A 24,196-nucleotide genomic window follows, 5' to 3' on the forward strand; every position below is an offset into this window, starting at 1 on the left:
GCTCTGGTCTGAATCATAAAGGATCTTTCTATGGCTTCTCTCCGGATATGCCCTGCTCACCCAGAACATCGGAGTGGGGAGCCCTGGTTGAGGGTATTGGGTGGGTTTGCCCATCGGTCACTCTGACAGGGAACTACAGACTAGCACTGTTGGCTCTTGAGCCCTTGAGTCTAGACTGAACAGGCCCAGGGGGCCTTCACAGCTGGAAGGCCAGGGATGCCCTTGTCCCCCTCCTGGGAATCAGCCAGCTGAGAGGGCCCAGAACTGCTCTTGTGCTGCTGGCAGGCACTGAATACATTCCCCAAGTGAAGAGGGAGAAAAAGGAAACCCTCAGAGGCCCTCACTCCATCTCCTCCTCACCCTGTTGCAGGCAGGCCCGCAGCCCGGATGTGTAAGCTACATCGTGTTTGAACAGTGCTCTCGAGCCTTAGATGGTGCGGCCAGCAGTGAGGTTTGGGGACGACACATCACTACAGAGCTTCAGCTCCCAAATATCCAAGCATGAGGGCCCTCTTGATGGGGCGAGGCCCACAATGCCCCAGGGGTCCATAAAAATATGGCTCTAAAGCCTGGACCCATTTCACCAACTTTCCAAAGATTGGGATCCCTTATTCCAGCTCTAGCCGAAAGTCCTCAGACTAGCCTTGTTTTCTGTTTTGCACTATGAGTTTCCATCTGCTAATCTGTGCAAAGCCTGGCATTTCAAAATCCAAAGTCATCTGAATGAGAAGGCTACAGGCAAACTGTGAATACGCTCCCCCATTAACCTCCAGGGAGATTTAAAGAGAACATCAGTGTCCATTTACCAACGATCAACACAAGCCCCTTTGCCTTTACCCTTGTCTGCAACCCCATGAGGTAGGCGCTGTTATTATTCCCACTTCACAGATGAGGAAGCAGACTCATCAGTACGGAATAATTAAGTGTATGTAGGGAGTGAAATGTGGTGAGTACAAGGTGGTGCCACATGGAACCCAGGATCCTGCTTCCAGCTAAAGCAGAGCCTCCAGAACTCTTATCCAGCTGCTCACCTGCTGCCTCCCCACTGCTATGGGCTGTACCCCGTGTTCTATAAATGCAACAGCCCCACAGCTTCTCTCCGCAGCAATGGGAAACACAGGCAAACCCAGAAAAGAAGAAAGTCAGTAAGATTCACGGGGTGTGATGGGGCTCAGTCTTAGTGTGCAAGGGGTGAGAGATGAGGCTGCGAGTGAGTGAGTGCACACACACACACACACGCACACACACGCGCACACACACATACTTGCTGAGTCTAGAAACACGAAGATGAGACGACCTGTCTGGGCCTTCACACCTCCACCGGGTGCTGCCCAGGAGAGCCCGGCCTTGCTCTTACCTCGTCCCACTACTCAGCAGCCCCCGTCACTGTCCGCCAGCCCTCCTAGTACTTTCCACCTTCCCAGCTCTCCTTTCTCTCGGGGCCCCTCCGCCCTCGGGGTGGATTAGCTCCCCTCTCCTGCTCTGCACCAGCTCCTCTGGACTCCTGCTTTGGTTTCCTCCTCTGGTCGCTGCGGCACCCACTGTATCTGCTCTTTGCCAAGTTACTAAGAACAGGAGTTCAGTGAGGGCAGCCTAGACCAGATCGGCTTGATGCATCCCTTGAGCCAGCAACCAGCTCACCCCTGAGGTGGGCACCAAAATGCCAACGTGAGCCTCTGCAACATGCTCTGAATCCCTGCCCCACCTGGTTACTACTTTACCTCCCCAGTCTCAGTTTCGTTATCTGTATCATGAGTACGGTAACCCCTTCCTCAAAGAGCTAGAAGTAGTTAGTGAGAAAATGCCATAAAGACTCAGTATGCGACACCTGAAACAGTCCAAGCTGTTACGAATATTGTCATAATGACTTGACATGCTCCTCACCCAGGTAGCAGGGCTCCAGAGCCCCCAGTTTCCCATAACCACTGAGCTAAACATAACATAAGCCAGACTGTGTCCTGCTCTCCTGCACTGAACATACCCTGGAGGAGAGAGAGAGAGAGAATCTTAACGCAGAAGAGAGGGAGGGGGCACCCGGGTGGCTCAGTCAGTGAAGCGTTGGCCTTTGGCTCAGATCATGATCTCAGGGTCCTGGGATCGAGCCCCCCGTGGGACTCCCTGCTCAAGGGAACCTGCTTCTCCTTCTCCCTCTGACCCTCCTCGCCGCTGGTGCTCTCTCTCTCTCTCTCTCTCTCTGTCTCAAAGAAATAAGTCAAATATTTAAAAAAGTAAAAAATAAAATAAAAGAAGAGAGGGAGCAATCAGGGAGACCCTGCCAGAGTAGGTAGTTTTAATAGAGACAGCTTTCAGAGGAAGAAACTACCATGAGCAAAGACAAAGGCCTGAAGGACAGAAGATTCCTGGTGGGAGGAACACTGATGATGAGGGTGGAGCTGGATCATGAGGAGCCGAAAACACCAAGCCAAGGAACCTATTTTGAGATCAAAAGGGAGCTACCTAAGGTGTAGGTCAACCCTGGAGCTATTCTGGGTGGCTGCATGTGCGTGGAGGTTGCTCAGGAGAGAGGAAAGCTCTAGGCAGGAAGATCAAGAAGGTCTATCATTTGGGTTTTCCATATACAGGATCATATCATCTGCAAAGAGGGAGAGTTTGACTTCTTCTTTGCCGATTCGGATCCCTTTTATTTCTTTGTGTTGTCTGGTTGCTGAGGCTAGGACTTCTAGTACAATGTTGAACAGCAGTGATGATAGTGGACATCCCTGCTGTGTTTCTGACCTTAGGGGAGAAGTTCCCAGTTTTACCTCATTGAGAATGATATTAGCTATGGGCTTTTGTATATGGCTTTTATGATATCAAGGTATGTTCCCTCTGTCCTTACACTGTGAAGAGTTTTAGTCAAGAAAGGATGCTGTCGTTTGTCAGATGGTTTTTCTGCATCTATTGAGAAGATCACATGGTTCTTGTCCTTTCTTTTATTAATATGATTGTGTCACATTGAGTGACTTGTGGATGTTGGACCACCCTTGCAGCCCAGGAATAAATCCCACTTGGTCGTGGTGAATAATCCTTTAATGTACTATTGGATGCTGTTGGCTAGTATTTTGGTGAGAATTTTGGCATCTATGTTCATCAGGGATATTGGTCTGTAATTTTCCTTTTGGGTGGGGTCTTTGTCTGGTTTTGGGATCAAGGTAATGCTGGCCTCCTAGAAAGAGTTTGGAAGTTTTCCTTCCATTGCTATTTTTTGAAACCGCTTCAGAAAAATAGGTATTAATTCTTCCTTAAATGTTTGGTGGAATTACCCTGGGAAGCCATCTGGCCCTGGACTCTTGTTTGGAAAACCCAAAAGACTCGACACCCAAATATCTAGACCTCATACAGGAATTCAGCAAAGTGGCAGGATATACAGTCAATGCACAGAAATCAACTGTATTTCTATACACTAACAATGGGACAGAAGAAAGAGAAAGGAAGGAGTCAATCCCATTTACAATTGCACCAAAAATCATAAGATACCTAGGAATAAACCTAACCAAGGAGACAAAGGGTCTGTACTCAGAAAACTATGGAACACTCATGCAAGAAATCAAAGAAGACACAAAGAAATGGAAAAACATTCCACACTCATGGATTGGAAGAACAAATATTGTTAAAATGTCTATGTTACCTAGAGCAATCTATACATTCCATGCAATCCCTACCAAGATACCATCAAATTATTTCACAGAGTTGGAACAAATAATCCTAAAATTTGTATGGAACCAGAAAAGACCTTGAATAGCCAAAAGAATGTTGAAAAGAAAACAAAAACTGGTGTCATCACAATTCCGCACTTTCAAGCTGCATTACAAAGCTGTGATCATCAAGACAGTATGGTCCTGGCACAAAAACAGATTCATAAATCAATGGAAAGGAATAGACAACCCAGAAATGGACCCACAACAATATGTTCAACTAATCTTTGACAAGGTAGGAAAGAATATCCAATGGAAAAAAGTCGGTCCCTTTAACAGATGGTGTTGGGAAAATTAGATAGCCAAGTGCAGAAGAATGAAATGGGACCACTTCCTCACAACACACACAAAAACAGACTCAAAATGATGAAAGATCTAAAAGTGAGGCAGAACCCATCAAAATCCTAGAGGAGAACACAGGCAGCAACCTTTGTGACCTCGGCCACGGCAACTCTTTCCTAGACAGGTCTCCAAAGGCAAGGGAAACAAAGGCAAAGTGAACTATAGGGACTTCCTCAAGATAAAAAGCTTCTGCACAGCAAAGGAAACAGTTGACAAAACCAAAAGACAATCTACAGAATGGGAGAAGAGATTTGCAAATGACGTATCAGATAAAGGGCTAGTATCCAGGATCTATAAAGAACCTATCAAACTCAACACCCAAGAAACAAATAATCCAGTCAAGAAATGGGCAGAAGACATGAACAGAAATTTCCCAAAAGAAGACCTAGACATGGCCAACAAGCACATGAGAAAATGCTCCACGTCACTCGGCATCAGGGAAATACAGATCAAAACCACAATGAGATCCCACCTCACCCTAGTGAGAACGGCTACATTAAGAGTCAGGAAATGACAGATGTTGGCGAGGATGCAGAGAAAGGGGAACCCTCTGCACTGCTGGTGGGAATGCAAGCTGGGGCAGCCACTCTGGAGAATGGTATGGAGGTTCCTCAAAAAGTTGAAAATGGAGCTACCCTGTGACCAGCAAGTGCACTACTGGGGATTTACCCCAAAGATACAGATGCAGTGATCCCAAGGGGCGACCCACACCCCAGTGTTTATAGCAGCATTGTTCACAATAGCCACACTGTGGAAAGAGCCCAGATGTCTGTCAACAGATAAGTGGATAAAGAAGGTGTGGTCTATATATACAATGGAATATTCCTCAGCCACCAAAAAAGAAAACGAAATCTCGGCATCTGCAACAACGTGGGTAGAACTAGAAGATATTATGCTAAGTGAAATAAGTCAATCAGGGGAAGACAATTATCATATGATCTCACTCATATGTGGAATTTAAGAAATGAAACCGGATCACAGGGAAAAAGAAGGGGGGAAAAGATGAAATCAGAGAAGGAGACAAACCATAAGAGATTCTTAATCATAGGAAACAAACTGAGGGTCACTGGAGAGGAGCAGGGTTGGGGGATGGGGATAACTGGGTGATGGGCATGCAGGAGGGCACGCGATGTGCTGAGCCCTGGGTGCCATGTAACCGACGAATCACTGAACTCGACCTCTGAAACCAATAATACATGTTAATTAACTGAATTCGAATAAAAAAAATTTTTTTAATAAAATAATTTTTTATTGGTGTTCAATTTACCAAGATACAGAATAACACCCAGTGCTCATCCCGTCAAGTGTCCCCCTCAGTGAAAAAAAATTTTTTTTTAAAGATCTATCATTTTAAGCCAGGCTTGTCTCAGTTGCTGTGACAGAGATGGTAGGAGTGGCGTAGAAATCTCAGGTCCCAGATTTGAACTGCGAAGGGAAGGGAGGGTGGAGCGCGGTCGGTCAGAACCCTGTTGCTTTGACTAATCAAGCCAACGGCCAGTGAAGGAATGCAGTAAATCAGTCAACTTAAACACAAAATATTTCCTAGACTCAAAACAGGAAGAGCAAGAACATAACTGCAGGTATTATGCTGTCAAAAGTAGGACTGAATCAATGAAAGGGGAACTGCCATTCTAGAAACAGTGAAAAAGAAAATAAACAGAAGCATGGAGAGGCCGAAGTTGGCAGCATCCGGAGGCCGGGATTCGATGACCCCACAAATTCAATTTCCCATCACTGCACTGGGGATATTTGACCCTACTGGGGGTCTTCATGTCATTAGCCTCTCACTTTGTCTCCGACTCTCCTTGCTCTGACTTGATGCTCACAGAGACCCTTTCCGGGTGTAATTGTGCTTTGCGTGTGCATCCTCCTACAGAGGAACTAACCACTGAGCCGCCAACACTCAGGTCTGGGACCTTTGGCAAGAGAGGACAGAGCGTGGTGGTTAAAGGGTACAGTTCCTGAGCTTAGGACCTTCCCAGTTGCGTGACTTGGGGCAAATTATTTCAAAGCGCTACAACTCAATCCCTTATCTGTAAAATGGAGGTGACCAGGGCACCATCTCAGAGGGCCATCCCGAGGAGTAAATGGCATAATGCGAGGAGATATCTAGGGCAGTGTCTGTATACAGTAGGTGCTTAATAAGCCATAACTATGATTATGACAGATCTCCTGGAAAACTGATAACTGATGGTACCGTGATTTATGCATCAGTGTCTCATGAGGGTGGGGACTGCGAGCCAGTTCCTTTTTCTGTGGAACTGATAAGATTGTTTCTAGCTACGTGAAGCTGAGAACCAAATCCTCCACCGCGGTGGATTCGTTTGCGTGTCTGTTTCCTGCAAAATCTTTGTGACTCTTTGACAAGAGTTTGTGCCTCACTGTCTCAGGGTCCCTAGTGCCCAGAACGGTCCCTGGCACGTTGTATGTGCTCAATACATTTTTATAGCATTGAAAGCTATGACCCTGACATCACCGCTGGTCTACTTTAGCGCTGCCCGGTAAACAAGGAATCGGTAGCCACATTTTATTTATTTTTAAAATATTTTTAGCTGAGTGAAATAAGTCAATCGGAGAAGGACAAACATTATATGTTCTCATTCATTTGGGGAATATAAATAATAGTGAAAGGAATATAAGGGAAGGGAGAAGAAATGTGTGGGAAATATCAGAAAGGGAGACAGAACGTAAAGACTCCTAACTCTGGGAAACGAACTAGGGGTGGTGGAAGGGGAGGAGGGCGGGGGGTGGGAGTGAATGGGTGACGGGCACTGGGGGTTATTCTGTATGTTGGTAAATTGAACACCAATAAAAAATAAATTAAAAAAATAAAAAATAAAAATAAAATAAAATAAAATAAATTAAAAAAAAAAAGTAGCAGTGAAAGAGGAAGAATGGGAGGGCCACAGTGTTGGTCTTAGGAAAAGAAGGCCATGTGGCATTTATAGCCTTATATGTCAAGATATGGATGGCAATTTCATGACAACATATATAAAATATAGTCTTTAATTTCCTGGGGGTCAATCTTACTCAACTTGAGCTATCCATCATATAATTAACTTCCTCTATGAAAAAAGCCTCCAATTCACGATACTTTTTAGCCATGTTATAGAGACTGATGCTCTCTTCAAATGGAATAAATTTTAATTAAAGACTCAAGAAATGAACACATTGTAAAGGATTAATAGACCTCATAGAAAAAACCTTTCATGTTTCCAGAAGTCAATGTTTTGCTTCTTGACTTAAATTAATCCTCCTGCATTTCTACTATTTACTGAATTCAAATGGTTTTGCTGAGGGACTGTGGTATTCTCAGAATTGTGTTTTAATATGTATACCAGGAAGTCATTCCCAAAAAAGCCACTTAGTTATTATACATTCATGTGTTGTATCAGTTTGTTTGTTTTTTTCTAATTAACAATCAGCTGCAATCAAAAGAAAGGATGAGAAACAAAAGACAATCTAAGATAACAAGACTCACTTTCGAGGCTCTTGAAAAGAACTCAGGGAAGCATTAGTCTTTACTGTTAATTAAAAATAATCTTACTTCCCCAAGGAAAAAGAATTCATAAATGTTTACCATTGAATAACTGATAAAAACTAAGGATAACTTCTTCTGAAGTTCTAACAAAATCCTTTTTTTCCTTTTTATTATCAGGCATGGTTGTGCAAAGCTCTGAGGAAATGTAAATCTAATCATTGACGAACTAGGATTGGGGTACTTCACTGACGTTCTTCGCATATTCTAGTTTCAGAAACAGAAAAACCTCCAAAAGTTCTTTGTGTCTGTGTAATTCTTCTTCCTCCCTTCTTTATTCCCAAAATATTTAGAAAATGAATTACTGTAATTTATTGTAAAACCCAGGAAATTTTTGAAAACAAAAGAGGGTGTTGTTAAGAATTATTCTAGGACAACTGATATGACTGGGATATAGTATTACCCTATTTACAGAGTACTTTGAATTCATCTTTCTCTTATTATAACTGTAGAAAATGATTTATAAACTCCTTCTGGTAGCACTTTCAAAAAAATAAATTAAATATTTTTAAAAATTATTTTTAAAGAGATCATATTTATTTATTTGAGAGAGAGAGAGAACATGAGGAGGAGGATGGTCAGAGGGAGAAGAAGACTCCCTGCTGAGTGGAGAGCCTGATGTGGGGCTCAATCGTGACCTGAGCCGAACGTCGACGCTTAGCAGATGGAGCCACCCAAGTGCCCTGGTAGCCACATTTTAGAAAGCAAAAAGATTAAGTGAAATTGACCATGAGGATTTATTTTTTTTAAGATTTATTTATTTTTATTTTATTTTATTTTATTTTGTTTATTTTATTTTATTTTATTTATTTATTTTAAAGAGAAAAATGAGGAGGGCAGAGGGAGAGGAGAGAATCTCAAGCCGACTCCCCACTGAGCGTAGAGCCTGGTGTAGGGCTTGATCGCACAACCACGAGATCACGGCCTGAGCCAAAATCAAGAAAGACACGTAACTGGCTGAGCCACCCAGACACTTCTGTTGCTCATACCTTTTTTTTTTAAATCTTTTTTCCCTCCAGTCTTATTGAGAAATGACTGACATACATCATTGTGTTCAGCGTGGAAGTTTGATTTACATATATTCTGAAGTGATTGCCACAGTAGGTTTAGTTAACATCTGTCTTCTCATACAAATACAATAAAAAGGAAAGAAAAATTTCTCCTCGTGGTGAGAGCTCTTAGGATTTACTCTCTTGCCTGCTCCCTATATCCCACACGGCAGCCTCAGCCCCAGTCACCACGCTGGGCCGCACACCCCTACTCCTTATCTTCTTCAACGGGAAGGTTGTACCTTTTCACCACCTACTTCCACATCAGCCCATTTAGCTGTTTGGCTGTTGGTCGCTCCCACTGGATTCCCTAACAACCTACCAACAGGGTAAGTACCAGAACCTCTAATTAGGGCCAGAGAGGTGAAGGGACCTTTGCAAGGCTGCCATAGCAAGTTCCAGGCTTCCTGGCTGCAGCCTTCTCACTAAGGATAGTGTGATGAGCAAGAGAGTCTGAGAATGACCCTGGTGACCTGGACAGGAGCCAGCGATGAGACTCCTGGTGACGGCCGAAGAGCTGCATCTAAGCTCCGCTTCCCCTGGGAAGGCTAGTGTCCTTCTCCTGGTAGGAGGACCGCAACATCCTACAAACCCTAGTTCCTCAGCTGCTGGGCAGCTGGCTTTTCCAGCAACTTCTGTAAACACCTGGGCCTCCAAGTCCAGACTGCCTGGATGGGCTGCCCGAGTCTGTCTCCAGCCACAGGGCAGCTTTCTTATACTTGTTTTCTAGAAAAAAAGTGGAATCAGGGTGTTGGAGGGGGGATTGTTCCTTATTGGAATACCAACCCTGACTACAAGTCTTGCAAGGCCCCCTCGCCTGTCTCTCTGAGGGCCCATGGGAGGCAGTGAATCCATGTCTTCTCTTTCTTTGTGACCTGCCTCAGATGTTTCCCCTTTCCTCAATAAAGAGTATCCCTTAACCTAAACCGAGCAAGGTTGTGGCACTCATTCCAAACCTGACTCACAGCGGGCGGTGACCCAGAAAGGATCCAGCTTGCACAACAGTCAGACAGCCCACTTTTTAAATGTAGGTCGAAGGATGTAAGCGCCATTCGATCGTCCCCACAAGTGCAAAGCTATTAGTACAGTGATGCAGGAGAAAACGCATGTAACAATGACTCGCCCATATTTAAAATTTTTGCCTTCAAGTTGTGCGTATCCATTCCAGTCATCCTTTCTTCTGCAACAAAATAGCATATAAATAAACACACATCAATAAGTGTGTCATATACATGTTGTTTTATCCAAGACTTCTGTGTTCTTTCTGCTGCCTCTGGCCTCTGCTTTAGATACACACACACACACACACACTCACTCACCCCACTCACTTTCTCTCTGGCAATAGTTCACCAACGCCATTGCCAAAGAAGCTCGATTTCTGTAGTGATTCTGAATATTGAAATTCTAGGGGGCATCAGGAACATTCTTCCTCCCTAATTCCCCTGACCCTACAGTTTCTCTCAGGGGATCAAGGACATGTGAGCTCTCACAGTGACCAAAGACAAAGTATCTTTTAATAAAGAAGCAGGTTTCTCAGTAAGGTGTTACTCTACCTTCATGAGTATTCCTTTGATTGGTCTTTGGAATATTCTCCACCTTAACCCTCCCCTGATCGCCCCATATTTGCAGATCCACTTTCAGTATCATCCCTCCCCTGAAGTCTCTCTCTGGCCAAGGGCTCCCAGGAGCCCCTTCTCCAGCACTTGCTGATTGCATAGCAGTTATTGCTCATACAGCATCACGGAACAACACATGCAGACTTGCATGCGAGCTGGAGAACAGAAACCACGACAAATGCTTCGGTGTATCCTCCCACCTAGAGCAATAGTTGATCGGCTTTGATGTCAAGCAATAGCTAATGAAAGAAGAGGAAAGAAATTCTTTTTTTATTTTTTATTTTATTTTATTTATTTATTTTTTTTTAATTTATGATAGTCACACACAGAGAGAGAGAGAGAGAGGCAGAGACACAGGCAGAGGGAGAAGCAGGCTCCATGCACCGGGAGCCCGACATGGGACTCGATCCCGGGTCTCCAGGATCGCGCCCTGGGCCAAAGGCAGGAGCTAAACCGCTGCGCCACCCAGGGATCCCGAAATTCTTAAGAACAATAGTTTTGTTTGTTTTCTATGACTTCGAGCCCAGTGGCTCATATTTCTGGAAATATAAATTTCTACTTACTTACTCAATTCATTCTGGTTCCTCAACAGCCACCGGTAATCATGCTTCTCTTGTCTTCATGACAGTGTTATGTGTAGACGAGAAAACCTTCACGTATTTTTTCAGGAGCTAAAAGGAGCTACTCTACCTCCAATATCATTAACTTTTATGGTATCCAGAATACCCCCTGAGATTAAATAGAAAACTAGAAAAATAAAAATACAAAACTCATAATGATTTCTTTCATCGCCCTATCAAATATTTTCACCTCATTTTACATGTTCATTACTTTCTCTCATTACTCCCCGACCAGGATGGCTAAAATTAAGCAAGAATGACAATATATAACATGCTAATGAGAATATAGAGCAACCGATTAGTGGTGGGGTTGTAAAATGATACAGCACTTCAGAAAAATGTCACAGTTTTTTGTAAGACGAAACACATGCTGATCTTATGATCCAGGATCTCGGCTCCTCAGTCTTTATCCAACAAAAATGAAAATACACTTCCACCAAAAGACATACAAGAATGCTCATGGAGCCTTATTCCAGGTATTGATCTTAGAGAGTGGATACACATACCGTGGTAAATTTAACAAATGGAAAGCTGCTCGACAACCAAAAGGGATGAACTAATGACACAGCAACCACTTGGATGAATAGTGACTGGGATAATAGTAATGTCATTTTGATTGGAGTCTCCATTAAACAGTTGTGTACATTTGTCAAAACTTAGGGAATGTTTGCTTAAAATGTGCTTGTATCATTGTGCACCTAAAAAACAGCGGTAAATAAAATGAAACTCTAGTTAATGAAATGCACATTGAAGTATTTAGGGGGAACTGATGTTTGCAATTTACTTTGAAATGTAGCCAAAAATTTGATGGATTGATGGCTAGGGATGGACAGGATAGAGTATATTAACACACTATGATACAATCTGGGTGGTGAGCACATGGATGTTGAGTATAAATTCCTCTGAATTTTCTTACGTTTGAAAATTTGCATAATAAAATATTGACTAAGGGCTCATTAGCTTCTCTTATCTTCCAAAATCAGTACATTGTCCTTTTCAAGTTTCCTTTGGTCCTCACGGTTCCTGGAAGCACAAACACAGCCTTGAGCCTAGAGCTACCCATGAGATGTGATTTCAGAGACTCCAGGAAGCTTTCTTTGCTCGGCGTCTCCCCTGCCACAACTGAATTTTCTATTAATGATTTTTTTTTCCTTTAGATCTTGATAATTTTACTTATTAGAGTGAATGTCTTTTTGTGGATCGTTTTGGAATATATGAAAATATGAAAGCCAGTTTCTCTTCTTATTAAAAAAAAAAAAAAGATTTATTCCTTTAGACCCAGAGGGCATTTGGAGCATCAGAAATCTCCTATGAAAATGAAAAGATCTCCAGGTCAGAGAAGTAATTTCAGCCTAGAGGGAATTGCTTGTCAAATAACAGAAAGCAGAACTTTTCGTTACAGTAAATAAAATATAGAGGAGATGAGGACAAGAAAGGAGAAAGAGAATCTGTACAGGAGGTTAAGACGAGTCAAGAGCAAACCATAATCTACAGTTTTTCCTGGGCCATGCATGGCTCATCAGTAGAGGACAGGCCTCATTCCTGCTCCTCAGGCCACGACAGCCAGAAACTAGAAATGAGGTCAAGATAAGGGTCATCAGAAAAGGTTTCTCTGACTCCAGTCGTCCTTGCTCTATGGAATGCTCAGTTCTCTGGGTGTCTCCTAGTTTGTCTGGGAGTCCCGAGAGGGAGTCTCATGTGTGCTTGAGAATGAGTCCTCTCTCCTGCCTTGACTTGCTGAGGCTGTTGAGCTCCTCCTGGACATTCCGTCGAAGCCTGTGTCAAAGGCCTGGATGCCTGACCCAGGTGATTTCCTCTCCCATATCAATTCTGGTCCAGAAGCTAGCTGGGTTCAGCACCCCCAGCACCACCCCCCATACACCCTTCACCCTCTAAACCTCCACGTCTTCCCTGGAGCCTTCACTAAAACTCTGTTTTGTTCTTTTTATTGCAGCCTCTTCTCAGGCCTTGGGTATGATCATGGGCACAGGGCTGGGGCCATCTGAGGGACAGACAGGGACTGTACTGAGGTGTCCCCACCTGTCTCACAGACTCACTGTCCTTGGGCAATCGTATCACTGTCCTCTCTCTCTTATGATGAATTATCACTTCGCTTAGGAAGCTTTTTGGTTTTGGCACATTGGCCCCTAACCATCTCTTGTTTAGTTTTTTTCAGGCAAAACAGAATACTCTGGACATCCCAGCTGAATTTGACAGATGGGACCTCAGCTTCCAAATAAAAACAAATGGATGCATACTTCCATTTATGCCCCTTCCACCAAGAGATAGAGTCGTATCACTTCACCTCCTTGCATGTGAGTTGGGCCATGTAATTTGCTTTGGCCAATGACACACTAGCAAATGGTACACAAACAGAGGCCTGAAAAGAGTTTGTGCAGCCACGTGGGTGAGTCCAGGTGGGGCCAGCGGTAGAACCACCTAGCTGAGCTCAGTTCAAACTGCCAACACCCAGAATCATGAGTTACTTGATGATTGCTTTTTTTTAAGTCACTAAGTTGTGGAGTTATTTGTTACACAGCCATAGGTGACTGATACACTGTTGGAAAAGAGGAAGATGGAATGTGGAATTGAAGGAATGAGTATCCATAATTGATGGATAAGATCAAATCTAAGTTCTTCTTCAGATACTGAAATTCTATGATTTGATAAGAAATCCCCAATATCTGTAGCAAGTATGATACCAAGTATACTACAAGTATAATACTTAAATTATAATTTAAGACCATATCTTCTTTTCTTCTCTGTTTTATATTGCAAATTCCAGAGATACACAATGTGTGACCAGAAAGAACTAGGGCTGATTACCGCCACATAGATCTCATTACTTCTTGACCACACCTTGCTCTGCTGCTGCTAGGGCAGTACCTTTCTTGAATTGTGCGCCGCTAGTAAATGTTTCCTTTGTGTGATTCACACTCCAATCTTGAATAAGAGCTAGACGCATAAAGAGTTGAGATTTATGTGCAAATTAATCTTTTAATAAAAAGAAATCACTTGCAAAGTCACACACGACCATAAAGGAATGTCGCTGCTATAACCCTAAAGGAAATTGTCCCCAGGCTTCCATCCAGTACAATGCAATTTTCAGCAATGAAGACAGAGCCTTGGCAATAAGAGGTAATAATGGAAATGCTGACAAACCCATAACTCCCACTGCTGAAGGAATGACAGAGATAGACACGAATAATAACAACACAGTGTGGATTCCCAATGTTTTCATCTTGTATTGGCAGCCGGTGACATAACGGGCTTTCATAAAGGCAATGCTATAATAAAATGACCAACTGCTTACCTATATAATTTCTGGAAGTCAGGAAAAATAAACACTATTTAATCTCCGGTAAGATTTCATTTCCCTGAGGCTTTTGCTTCCTGCCACAAGTTGGAGATTTCTCAGATGGGACACCACCTTGTCCTGGTTTACAGACACCTGGTGTGTCTGCATTAGGTCACTTGGAGGGAGATGCAGGGGTTGCAGATGCATCTTTGTATACAACGTGTCACACTGAGAACCGTGGGCCCAGAGTTCTGGGGACACGTCCTCTTTCAACTTGGTATTCGGTGCTTTGACACAGTTTTCTCTTTGAAGCACGGGGACATCAGGAAAAAGCATGGACAGTTCTCATCTCCATTTATGCTGCCCCCCTGCCTGCTCTGCTTGCAAAGGGAAGGGCGAAGGCCTCAAAGGGTCTCCTCCTCCAGGGCGCCCAGAGCGGGCCCAGCAGGAGGGACTGAGCCGGTTTGAAGGTGCAGCTGCCCTTACTCATTACAGAACGTCCTCTCTTCTTATTTTGCCTTTTTTTAGCCTGAAGGACAAAGACAGAGAGAGGAGTCTTGATTTTCCTCATTAATCTGCTCCAGCTGGTGGCCTACCCAACATCTGAGATCACTTGCGATGTGACAGTTATTTATTTAAACGCTAGCATCTCATTTTACGTAATTTCATGGGTAACGGGATGGGAATTCAACTTGGAAAACTTTGGGCCAACAACCACCGAGGCAAATCAAAACGAAGACAAAGAGGATGACTGTGACGGCGAGCTAAAGCGGCCTGCTATGCCAGGAATGTGCAAGAATCGTGTTTTCCAAAGGCCGCGTTTCTTATCTGTTCAGTAATGACCTGGAACCTCCTCCTCACCAAGTCTCCCTTGGGCTCCTTAGTTACCCAAGGCCGGCTGATGTCACAACTTGGAAGAGTGGACGCACAGAGCCTTGTGCTCTGGGAGCCGAAGGGGCCTTGGACTTCATTTTGGTTCAGGCATGTTTGGGGGGTTGGAGAACCAAGAATGGAGGGTCTTGTAAGTTGAACTGTGCCCTCTTCCCCAAGGACATGTCAAAGCCCTGACCCCCTGGACCTGTGAATGCAACCTTATTTGGAAATAGGGTTTTTGCAGACATAAGCAAGCTTAAGACGAGGTCATTAGGGTCATGGGAGCCCTAGTTCAATATATCGGCTGTACTTAGGAGACGAGGTCCCGGGACACACACACGACAGGGAGAACACCGTGTACCGCACAGAGGGAGCTGAATGTGCCGTGACTGCAAGGCGAGGAGCACTGCCCAGGATCGCTGGCAAGCCACCAGGAGCGACGAAGAGGCAAGGGAGGAGGCTCCCTCCAGCTTTCAGAGGCTGCAGGGCCCTGCCGACACCTCGACGCCTGGCTCCTGGCCTCCAGAGCTGTGAAAAACCACGTTTCTGTTGTTCGAAGCCACATAGTTTGCGGTTCTTTGTCCCGGCAGTCCTAGGAAACGGATACAGGGAGTGTGGGCCGACTGCCCACAGTCCCACGGCGGGTGATGACAGAGGACCGGGAACATCAGCTCTGTGATTCCCTCTGCGCAGTTCCGCCCATTGTCCTGGGCCGTGTGCCTAAGCTGTAGGCATATGTGCTTTCCCACATCTTTTGGGTTTGTTCCAGGTTTCTATTATAATTTCTCTCAAGTAGACTTTCCTTGTCTCCCCACGCTCCCTTTTATTTAAAAAAAAAAAAATCTGGAGCCTGCAGGTAAGTTGGAAGAATAATCCAATGAACACACACATTCCCTTCACCTCGACACACCGCTTACCGTTTTGCCATGGTTGCTTCTCTTATTTTTGTCTTAGACCCTGGGAAAGTCACAGCCATTATGACATTTCACACTCAAAGATTTCAGCACGTATTTCCAAAGAACAACAACGATCTCTTTGATAATGATCGGTTTTAAGGAACTTAACACCGGTGCAAAGGATTATGTAATAAAAAGACTATAGACTATAGTCAATGTTCTCCAGCTTGGTCCCAAATAACCTTGACATGTTTTCTTCCTTCCCCCTTCCCATCCCCTCACTTCTTCTCTCCTCCAGTTTGGGATCCAGCACTCACCCCGTCACCCAGCTGCCATGTCTCTTTAGTGTCTTCTAATTTGCAGCAATCCTTCCCTGCCTTTGTCATCATCCCATCACAGCACTGAGGTGTTCGAAGAGGCCGAGCCAGTTGCCTTGCAGAATGCCCCACAGTCTAGATGTGTCTGCCTGTCTCCTCATGGGCAAGTCACACATTCTTCGGTGAGAATACTTATTTCTGAGGTGATGCCGGGTACTTGCCATTTCATCTCATCGGGAGGCCCTGCCAGTCAACAATCACCAGCACTGATGATGGTAGAGGCATCTGCCAGATTTCCCCATTACAAACATCCCATTCCCCCCATTGTAATTCATGAATAATCTGGGGGGGGAATGTTTGAGAGAAGATGCGTTCTAACTACCTGATACAGTACATCCAGAGTTAAAAACAAATGCTGACCCGTATTAGATATCACTCCATAGCTGAAATATAAAACCTAACATGTTCTGCTTGATTTACCACATGTTTTTCCCTAGGGTTGTGGGGGGGTTAAGGTTAGAACGAACTTTCCTCCTTTACAAACCACCAGCCTACAGGAATCTGAGGGTCATTCTTGTGGCTTTACCAGCACATATAATATGATCCAGACTTTGGTCTCAGCTGGGATTTCTTGTTAAAATTGACGATGAAACTTAAGAAAGCATGCCAAAAAAGTCAAGTATATCCGAGAGTAAAAGCCCTAGGTAGGTAACCCCAGCGCTTAAAGTACAAAATTGCATTTGATAAAAATCAAAGTTTTGCTTCTCGGCATGTGCGTATCGTGGGTAACATAGAGCATATTCTATGACGCTTGTGGCTGGGCAGCATTTTCCTAGTTGGCTACCACAAAGGGTGTAAACCCGAGAAAGCAGAACAAAAATAGATCTGTGTGCAAAGCCATGCCAACCATTTTTGAGAGGTCAAAAATTCTCACCGCTTGAGCTCGAAGTCGGTGTTTTGGTAATTAGCATAACAACATAAAAACACACACCCAAGTTTCTGAGTGGATATGAAACTTGGTGAGCACGGTACTCATGCTGCCAGGCCCACCCTCAGGGTGCTCCTGTGCCACAGGCGGGTCCGTTCTGCGGAACTGCTGTGTTCTTTCTATACGGTTTTCCCCACTAGACTGCAAGTTCCATGAGAACACGGAGATCTCCAGTGTCCAGAGCAGTGTCTGGTACCCTTGGGGTGACCGTTAACTATCGATTGGACTAATGACGGAAAAGTCATGCTCTTTAAGGTTAGGTCAATTCAACATTTTTCAAAAAGATTTATTTGTTTATGTGAGGTGGGGAAGGGCAGAGGGAGAGGAAGAGAGAATCCTAAGCAGACTCTGAGCTGAGCATGGAGCTTGACTCCGGGCTCGAGCCCATGACCCCGAGATCCCAACCTGAGCCAGAACTAAGTCAGGCCCCTAACCAATGGTGCCACCCAGGCACCACTCTTCAACCTTTCTAATCAAGAGATATGATTTCATGATCCCTGCCCCCCTTTTGATTTAATTACAAAATTTTCTCAGGCGTATCTGAGTGAAGACAGGCTTCTTAGCTTCTCTATCTCATCCTCCCAACAGCTCAGCCAGTCATCTCAGGCGGGCAGACACTCCTCTGAGCATCAGATTAGGTCATGATTCCACTCCCTTGAGACCACATATCTCTTTGTCTCCCTTCTGCATCCCCACCCCTGTCTTTTTTTCAAAGCAGGAACCAGGAAGGACACATAATATTGCATTATTCCATCATCACCGGTATGTTTACCTCCTTCTAGTATTTCCATTGCTGATTTGCTACAGGTCATGGAGAGAGAAAAGTTGGAGGATGGTTAATAGAAGATATAGTTTTCTATTAAATATTTGACATTAAATATATGACATTCTTTTCTCTACATGATTTTGTCCAGAAGTACTGTGATATAAATGCTTGATTACTTTGCTTAAATACATGAAAGTTAACCAAAATAAATGACCTGCCCTATGGACATTAGAGTATTTTTCTTTTGTTCATATGCAGATGCTCTAGTTTGAAGGAAGCTGAAAGAATCAGCTTGAATCAGGACCTTCCACAATCAAAGATGATCGACAGTGCCCAGTACGGACGAGAGTGGGGAGGAGAGAGGGTCTCCTTTCAGAAGGAAATAGCAGCAACAAAAATAGGAAGAGTGGTAGTTTGTGGTTGTTGCATGTTATTGCTTCTGTTTTCAACAACCCTCTGGAGCAAAAACTATTATTTCCCTCGTGAAGAGGAGGAAACTGAGGTTTAGCAATGTTGTGACCTGCCAGGAGGAGGAGGATGGAGCAACGAGCTTGTCTGACCTCAGCACGCCCTAACCCTACTATCCACAGGGATTGCTTCCAAGTGCATAGTACGACGAGAGCTTGGTGTGTACAAGTGTTGTCTGGCAAGTTTTCAAGGAAATCTTTGATCGTGTCTTAAAGTGCTTTTGCTGGGAGGCACTCGGGGCAGGTAAGCTCTTGTCCAAGTTCAGACAGGGGAGTCCCTATCCCTTTCTTAAACATCTCTGTGAAATTATTCAGTCCTTTTTATCATTTTTGTCATTCTCTTTGAATCTCTCTTCAAAGATGACATATTCCTTAAAATTATGGCAACAGCTCAATTCTTCAGAGGCATCTATTTGCAAAGAGATGAAACGCCTTGCTACCAGAGGTGAGATGAGCGAGTGGCAGTGGGCACAGCTGGCCTTGGCCTTCGGCGTGGCTGCCTGAAAGGTCCGGTTGCTGCTGACCCGCTCCGACAGGGCCCATGGCCTGCTCTTTCTCCGGCCTCCTTGCAAACAGTTAGGGGGATCAAGGCTCATATATACAAAAGTTCTGCTTTTTTAACAGAACGCCCAGAAAAAAGTAGGTTTATAATCATCAAGATTCACTTGATTTAAACTTCAGAAGACTTCATGGGGGTAAAAATCCTTCTAAAACCTGTATTCACATTGGTAACGGCAGCTTTCCAAAGCTGTAAGTTCAAATTCTGTAGCACTGCGGACACAGGTTTTCCATCTTCCTCCCACACGCCCCCAGACACATACAAGAAAAACATTCAAAATCAGTCTCAAAAAAGCAAGCATGCATATTTTTTTCTTTCTCATAAATTAATTTACCCCTGACGCAGATGTGGTTAAACCACTTGCAGGCAAATAGCAGGAATTCCTTCATGCAGGACTGTGTTTCTCTTCCAACTCCAGCTCCAAAAGTGTACTTCTGTCCCAAACTCTGTCCATATTAAGGGCTCCTAACCTTTTGGATAGCCGGGGCCAAGAAATGAATGAAGGGGTGAAAATGCAGATTGACATGAGGGCAGCCAAGTTTCATTTTGCAATTAAAGAAAACAAATCATAATAGATATTATCATCATGACTACATAAAGGGCCATATAACAGAAAACAAACACATAAACCCATCATTGTAGGCTGGAGAATTTTTAAAAATCATAAAGTTAGCTTATGCAATTTCATTTATTTGCATTTTAAAATATGACGGCCTCGTTTTGTTTTTCTCACTCTGCCACAAATCGTCAAACTTCTAATAGAGACTAGCCCTGGCCCTGGGGCCACCACCTGGGCACCACTGATCTAGGAAGAGTCTTTCCTGCTATCTCCTTCCTCCACCAGCCAGAACTAAACTCCTTCTCCCTTCTCTTCAAGCATTTTGTGAATACTGCTGCTATATCACATGGTTTCATGATTATTCCTGTTAATGTTTATCCAGCAGCTAGACCATGGGTCTCTTAAAGGCACAAGGATGTGCCTTACCCTTTAATCCATTCACAGATCGTAGCACAAAGCTGAGAACCCGGTAAGCATTATAGGAGAATTTATCTAAATCATTTGTACAGTTAGTCAGATGAGAAGAGGAAGTTCTCCCCCTAGACAAAATTAATGACCTTATTTGTAAACTGGCACATCCACACCAGGCCTTGAAGGTCGATCCCAGAGGGAAAGAAACTTTCAAGAACTCTCGAATACCATTAGCGCAGAGCGATGGCTTACGAACTTAAATTGAAGCTGAAATAATTCATCAACACCATTGTCCTGAAAAATAATCTTGGCTGATAAATTGGTTTGGGGTTGTGTTTAAAGGTTGATACTGACATCGATTTATGCATACTTCAAATGAAAATGGAATTTCCAGATGCGGAATAGAGTAAGAGTCGTCCAAAGGCAGGGTCATAGCCAGCAGCAAATGAAATCCTTTGTGTTCACTTATCCAGGTGGTTTATTGGTAAGTCACGGATCTGTGGTCTGAATGCTAAACACTGAGCCAGCAGTTCCCTGAATCCAGGAAAACAACGTGTCCTAATTTCGTTCCCTGACAAAATTTGGCTACAGTTCAACAATGCAGTAAAAATATGTTCTGTAGAAATATCTTTATGGATTTTCTCATTACATTAGCAAGAGGGGTGGAATCACCAGAAACTTTTATCCTCATTACACATACACCTCCCACAAAGCAAAGAACATAAAAAGTGAAAAGAAAAGTCATAATTAATTGTTTTTTGCATAACCGAAGTCAGAGAATGTAGGCATGAATAGTGTTACGTTAGCTATTGTTAGTGGAACTTCTTAGTGGTACGCAAAGGTTAAATCATTTAGGGTTATCTTAAGACCCAGATTTGGGTTTAGCTTTAGCAGTGATTAAATAAATAGAACTTCGAGGCCATACAATGCTTTATGGATGAAATTGTGGCAGCATTGGCAATGGGAAGCAGCATCAGGGGATGGGAACCCAGACTAGCACTGCTTGCTGCTGCTCATTCACTTAGAGGTCAAGATGCAAGGAATGGAAACGGCTCTGGGGCCCACACTTGTGCATGAATCCAGTGCTTTGGTAAAAGTGGCATCATGGGGCCTCAGCTACATTATTGACTCAGGGCAGTTGGCAGCTTTCAAGATGGCCCCAGTGATCCCCGACCCTGGCATTCATCGTCTTGTGGAATTCCCTCCCAGGCTTTACCAGGGTTTGCTTGTGTAACCAACAGAATGTAAGGACGTGATCGTACATCATTTCTTAGGTTAGATTATAAAATATATTGCAACTTTACCTCAATGTCTCCCTCAGATCACTGGCTTTTGGGAAAGCAAGGCCCTATGTTGTGAACAGCCCTACAGAGGGGCCCATGAAGCAAGAAATGGAAATGTTCTGCTAAGAGCCATGGGCAGGAGCTGGAAGCAGATTGTCCCACCCCAGTCAAGCCTTCAGATGACTGCAACACAGCCGACAGCTCAGCTGCACCCTCATCGGACTCTGAGCTGCAACCACTCAGCTAAGCTGCTCCCAGATTCCTGACTCGCAGACACCAAGTGAGAAAATAAATGCTCATGTGTTCAACTGCTCATTTCGAGGGTGATTTGCTACCTAACAATACTAATATGCCCGCTGGAATCTTGGGTCAGTTAGATACATTAATTGAGCATCTGCTTCCTTATGTATAAAATGGGGACTAATATATATATAAAAATATGTTTAGACTTATTCTCCTTTGTTCTAGAAAGAATGCATAAAATACGAGGCAGCATAAATTAAAAGAGGAAGGAGGATAGAAAAACAAGGGTAGGGATATAAAAAGAAATGGAAGAGAAGCTAAAAAAAGTAATTTATGACACATATAGTATATAACTGGACCATGATCCTGGCTCCGAAACATTGAGTACTTCCTCCAACCTGCTCCCTCACCCTGTCACACACACACACAAGACAGTCGGGTATTTATTCAATTCTGAGTCCAAAAATTTTTAAAAGAAAACACAATTACTTAAGAAACATATAATTATCCTTAGTATTAACACGGATGAGAATTTTCCTTGGGCGTGACCCCAAAGCAGACACCATGTGGAGGACGAGCTGAAAGACCTTCACGTTCACAGGCCATTTAATGACACGGGGTGATTGGTCTCGAGTGTCTGTGCTTGTACCGGCTCCCGACGGGCTGCCCCACGCAGCACCTGCTATCACAGCCACCACTCGGGGCCAAGTCTTGCCCGTACCCCAGCTCGTCTCTGAGACGTCTGCCCCTCCCAGACTGACACTCGACGTTTCATCCTCACAGATATTAAGAACAGCCCACGTTCAGCCACGAGCTTCACAGAAAGAGTTGGGAAATCTTGAATATTCTGAATATTTTCCTAAATTCCTTCCATCTGAATAAGAAACAAACTCAATGGGCATAAATGTCCATCCTCCAGGTCACCCGTGCACAAAGCCTCTTTGATACCTTTCCTTTCCTTTCCTCCCTTTCTTATTCACCTTACCACCGAGTCCTGGTGTTTTCAGTTATGTCTCTTCCCACCTGTCCCTCCCTTTTTTTTTTTTTTTTAGAGATTTTATTTATTTATTTATTTATTTATTTATTTATTTATTTATTTGAAAGAGAGAGAGTATGAGCAGAGAGTGGAGGCTGAGGGAGAAGCAGACTCCCCACTGAGCAGGGAACCTGATGCAGGACTGGATCCCAGGACCCCGGGGTCATGGCCTGAGCCAAAGGCACACACATAACCGACTGAGCCCCCCAGGTGCCCCCAGTTGTCCCCTCCTTTATATTCCTGCTGCCAATGTCTAGCTCAGAGTTGTAACTTTTTACTCCCATATTTAGGCCATAGCTTGGCTTAGGCTGATTCTTTTCCCTGGTGAGGGTGCCCTCCTGGTTTGTAGACAGCACCCTTCTTTCTCTATGTGTCTTTGCACGGGATGGGGGTGGGGAAGCCAGCTTCCTGGTGTCTCTTTGTATAAGAGCATGAATCCTATCATGAGGGCCCCATCTTCATCCAACATACGAATTGGGGAGGGACATACTTCAGTCCATGCTACGCCCCCAGCCACCCCCATCCAGTCATAGATCGTCACAGTACTTTTCTTTCAGAACGATTTAGGCATGTGTCAGACTACGGGAAAACAGCACCCAACTTTCTGCCCCAACTCTAACGCTTCTTCTTCACCCAATACAGCACCTCCACTCAGACGTGCTCCATCCCCTCTCTAGGCCTTTCCCTACTGTGAAACCTAGGATGTACCACCAGCATCTCCTTTCTGGATTCTCATTCTACTGATTTAACCTAGTTCAAATCCTAGCTCAGAGAACTGAGAGTCTCAGAGTCGGAGACACTCCAAAGGCTGCCCTGTCCAACCTCAATGTCATCCAGGCCACACCCATTCCCCACCCGATATTCAGTGGGTACCTTCCACACCAAGTGAAAATCAATATGATGGGTTCAGCCTAGAAAGAGGTAACAGTTCATGCAGGAAGACTGGAGTGGAAATGATTCCACTGTAAGCACAATGTTTGAGACAGGGACAAAGGGCTTTGGGAACTCCTTCTTTCACACTTTTGTCTGGATTCTATTCAGATACCTTGGGGAACAGGAAACTCATTACCTCAAGGGGCAGCTCATTCCATTTTCAGAAAACTATAATCACATAAAGTTCTAATACAGAGTTTAAATCTGACGCACGTGTGTTCTGGCGTTTTCAAACCTAGGATTTTGAAAGCTCAATCTACCTTTCTTTTCCTGTGACTATCACTTAAGCACCTGAAGGTCACACCACGCATGTCCCTAAACTCTTCATATGTTCCGGTTCTAGGCTCTTCGCCCTGTTGGCTGCCCTCCGATGGCTCCACTGAAGATTTTTTTGCATCCTCCAAAGTTTGGTAAGGAGCCACCAAGGCAGAATGGAAGGAGACTATCACCTCCATTGTTCTCGTCTTAAAGTAGACTAAGACCACGTGTGTCCTTTGGGGAGGGTAGGGGGCACCCTATTACATTCAGTCTTAGAGACAATCAAAGTTTCCAGAGATTCTTCCCTGGGTCTCCTACACCTATGTGATCTTTCCTCCTAAAGTCTGCAGCAGGAAATCGATGGCTCATCCCAGGGCCTGTTGCAGATTGTCTTCCAGTTAATTTTCTAATGAGATTTTTAATAAAACTGTCAACTACATATGATTATC

The 24,196-nt window shown here is 44.1% G+C and overlaps 1 long non-coding RNA gene across 1 annotated transcript; it reads left to right on the top strand.

Moving 5' to 3' along the window:
* Positions 1 to 18,352: 18,352 nt before the first annotated feature.
* LOC119866690 lies at positions 18,353 to 24,013 on the top strand. The gene is made up of 3 exons (XR_005380925.1): positions 18,353 to 18,709; positions 21,316 to 21,557; positions 23,833 to 24,013. It is a non-coding gene; the product is annotated as an uncharacterized LOC119866690 (long non-coding RNA).
* Positions 24,014 to 24,196: the final 183 nt, after the last annotated feature.

The sequence above is a fragment of the Canis lupus genome, chromosome 29 (assembly GCF_011100685.1).
Source record: "Canis lupus familiaris isolate Mischka breed German Shepherd chromosome 29, alternate assembly UU_Cfam_GSD_1.0, whole genome shotgun sequence".
NCBI lineage: Eukaryota > Metazoa > Chordata > Mammalia > Carnivora > Canidae > Canis > Canis lupus.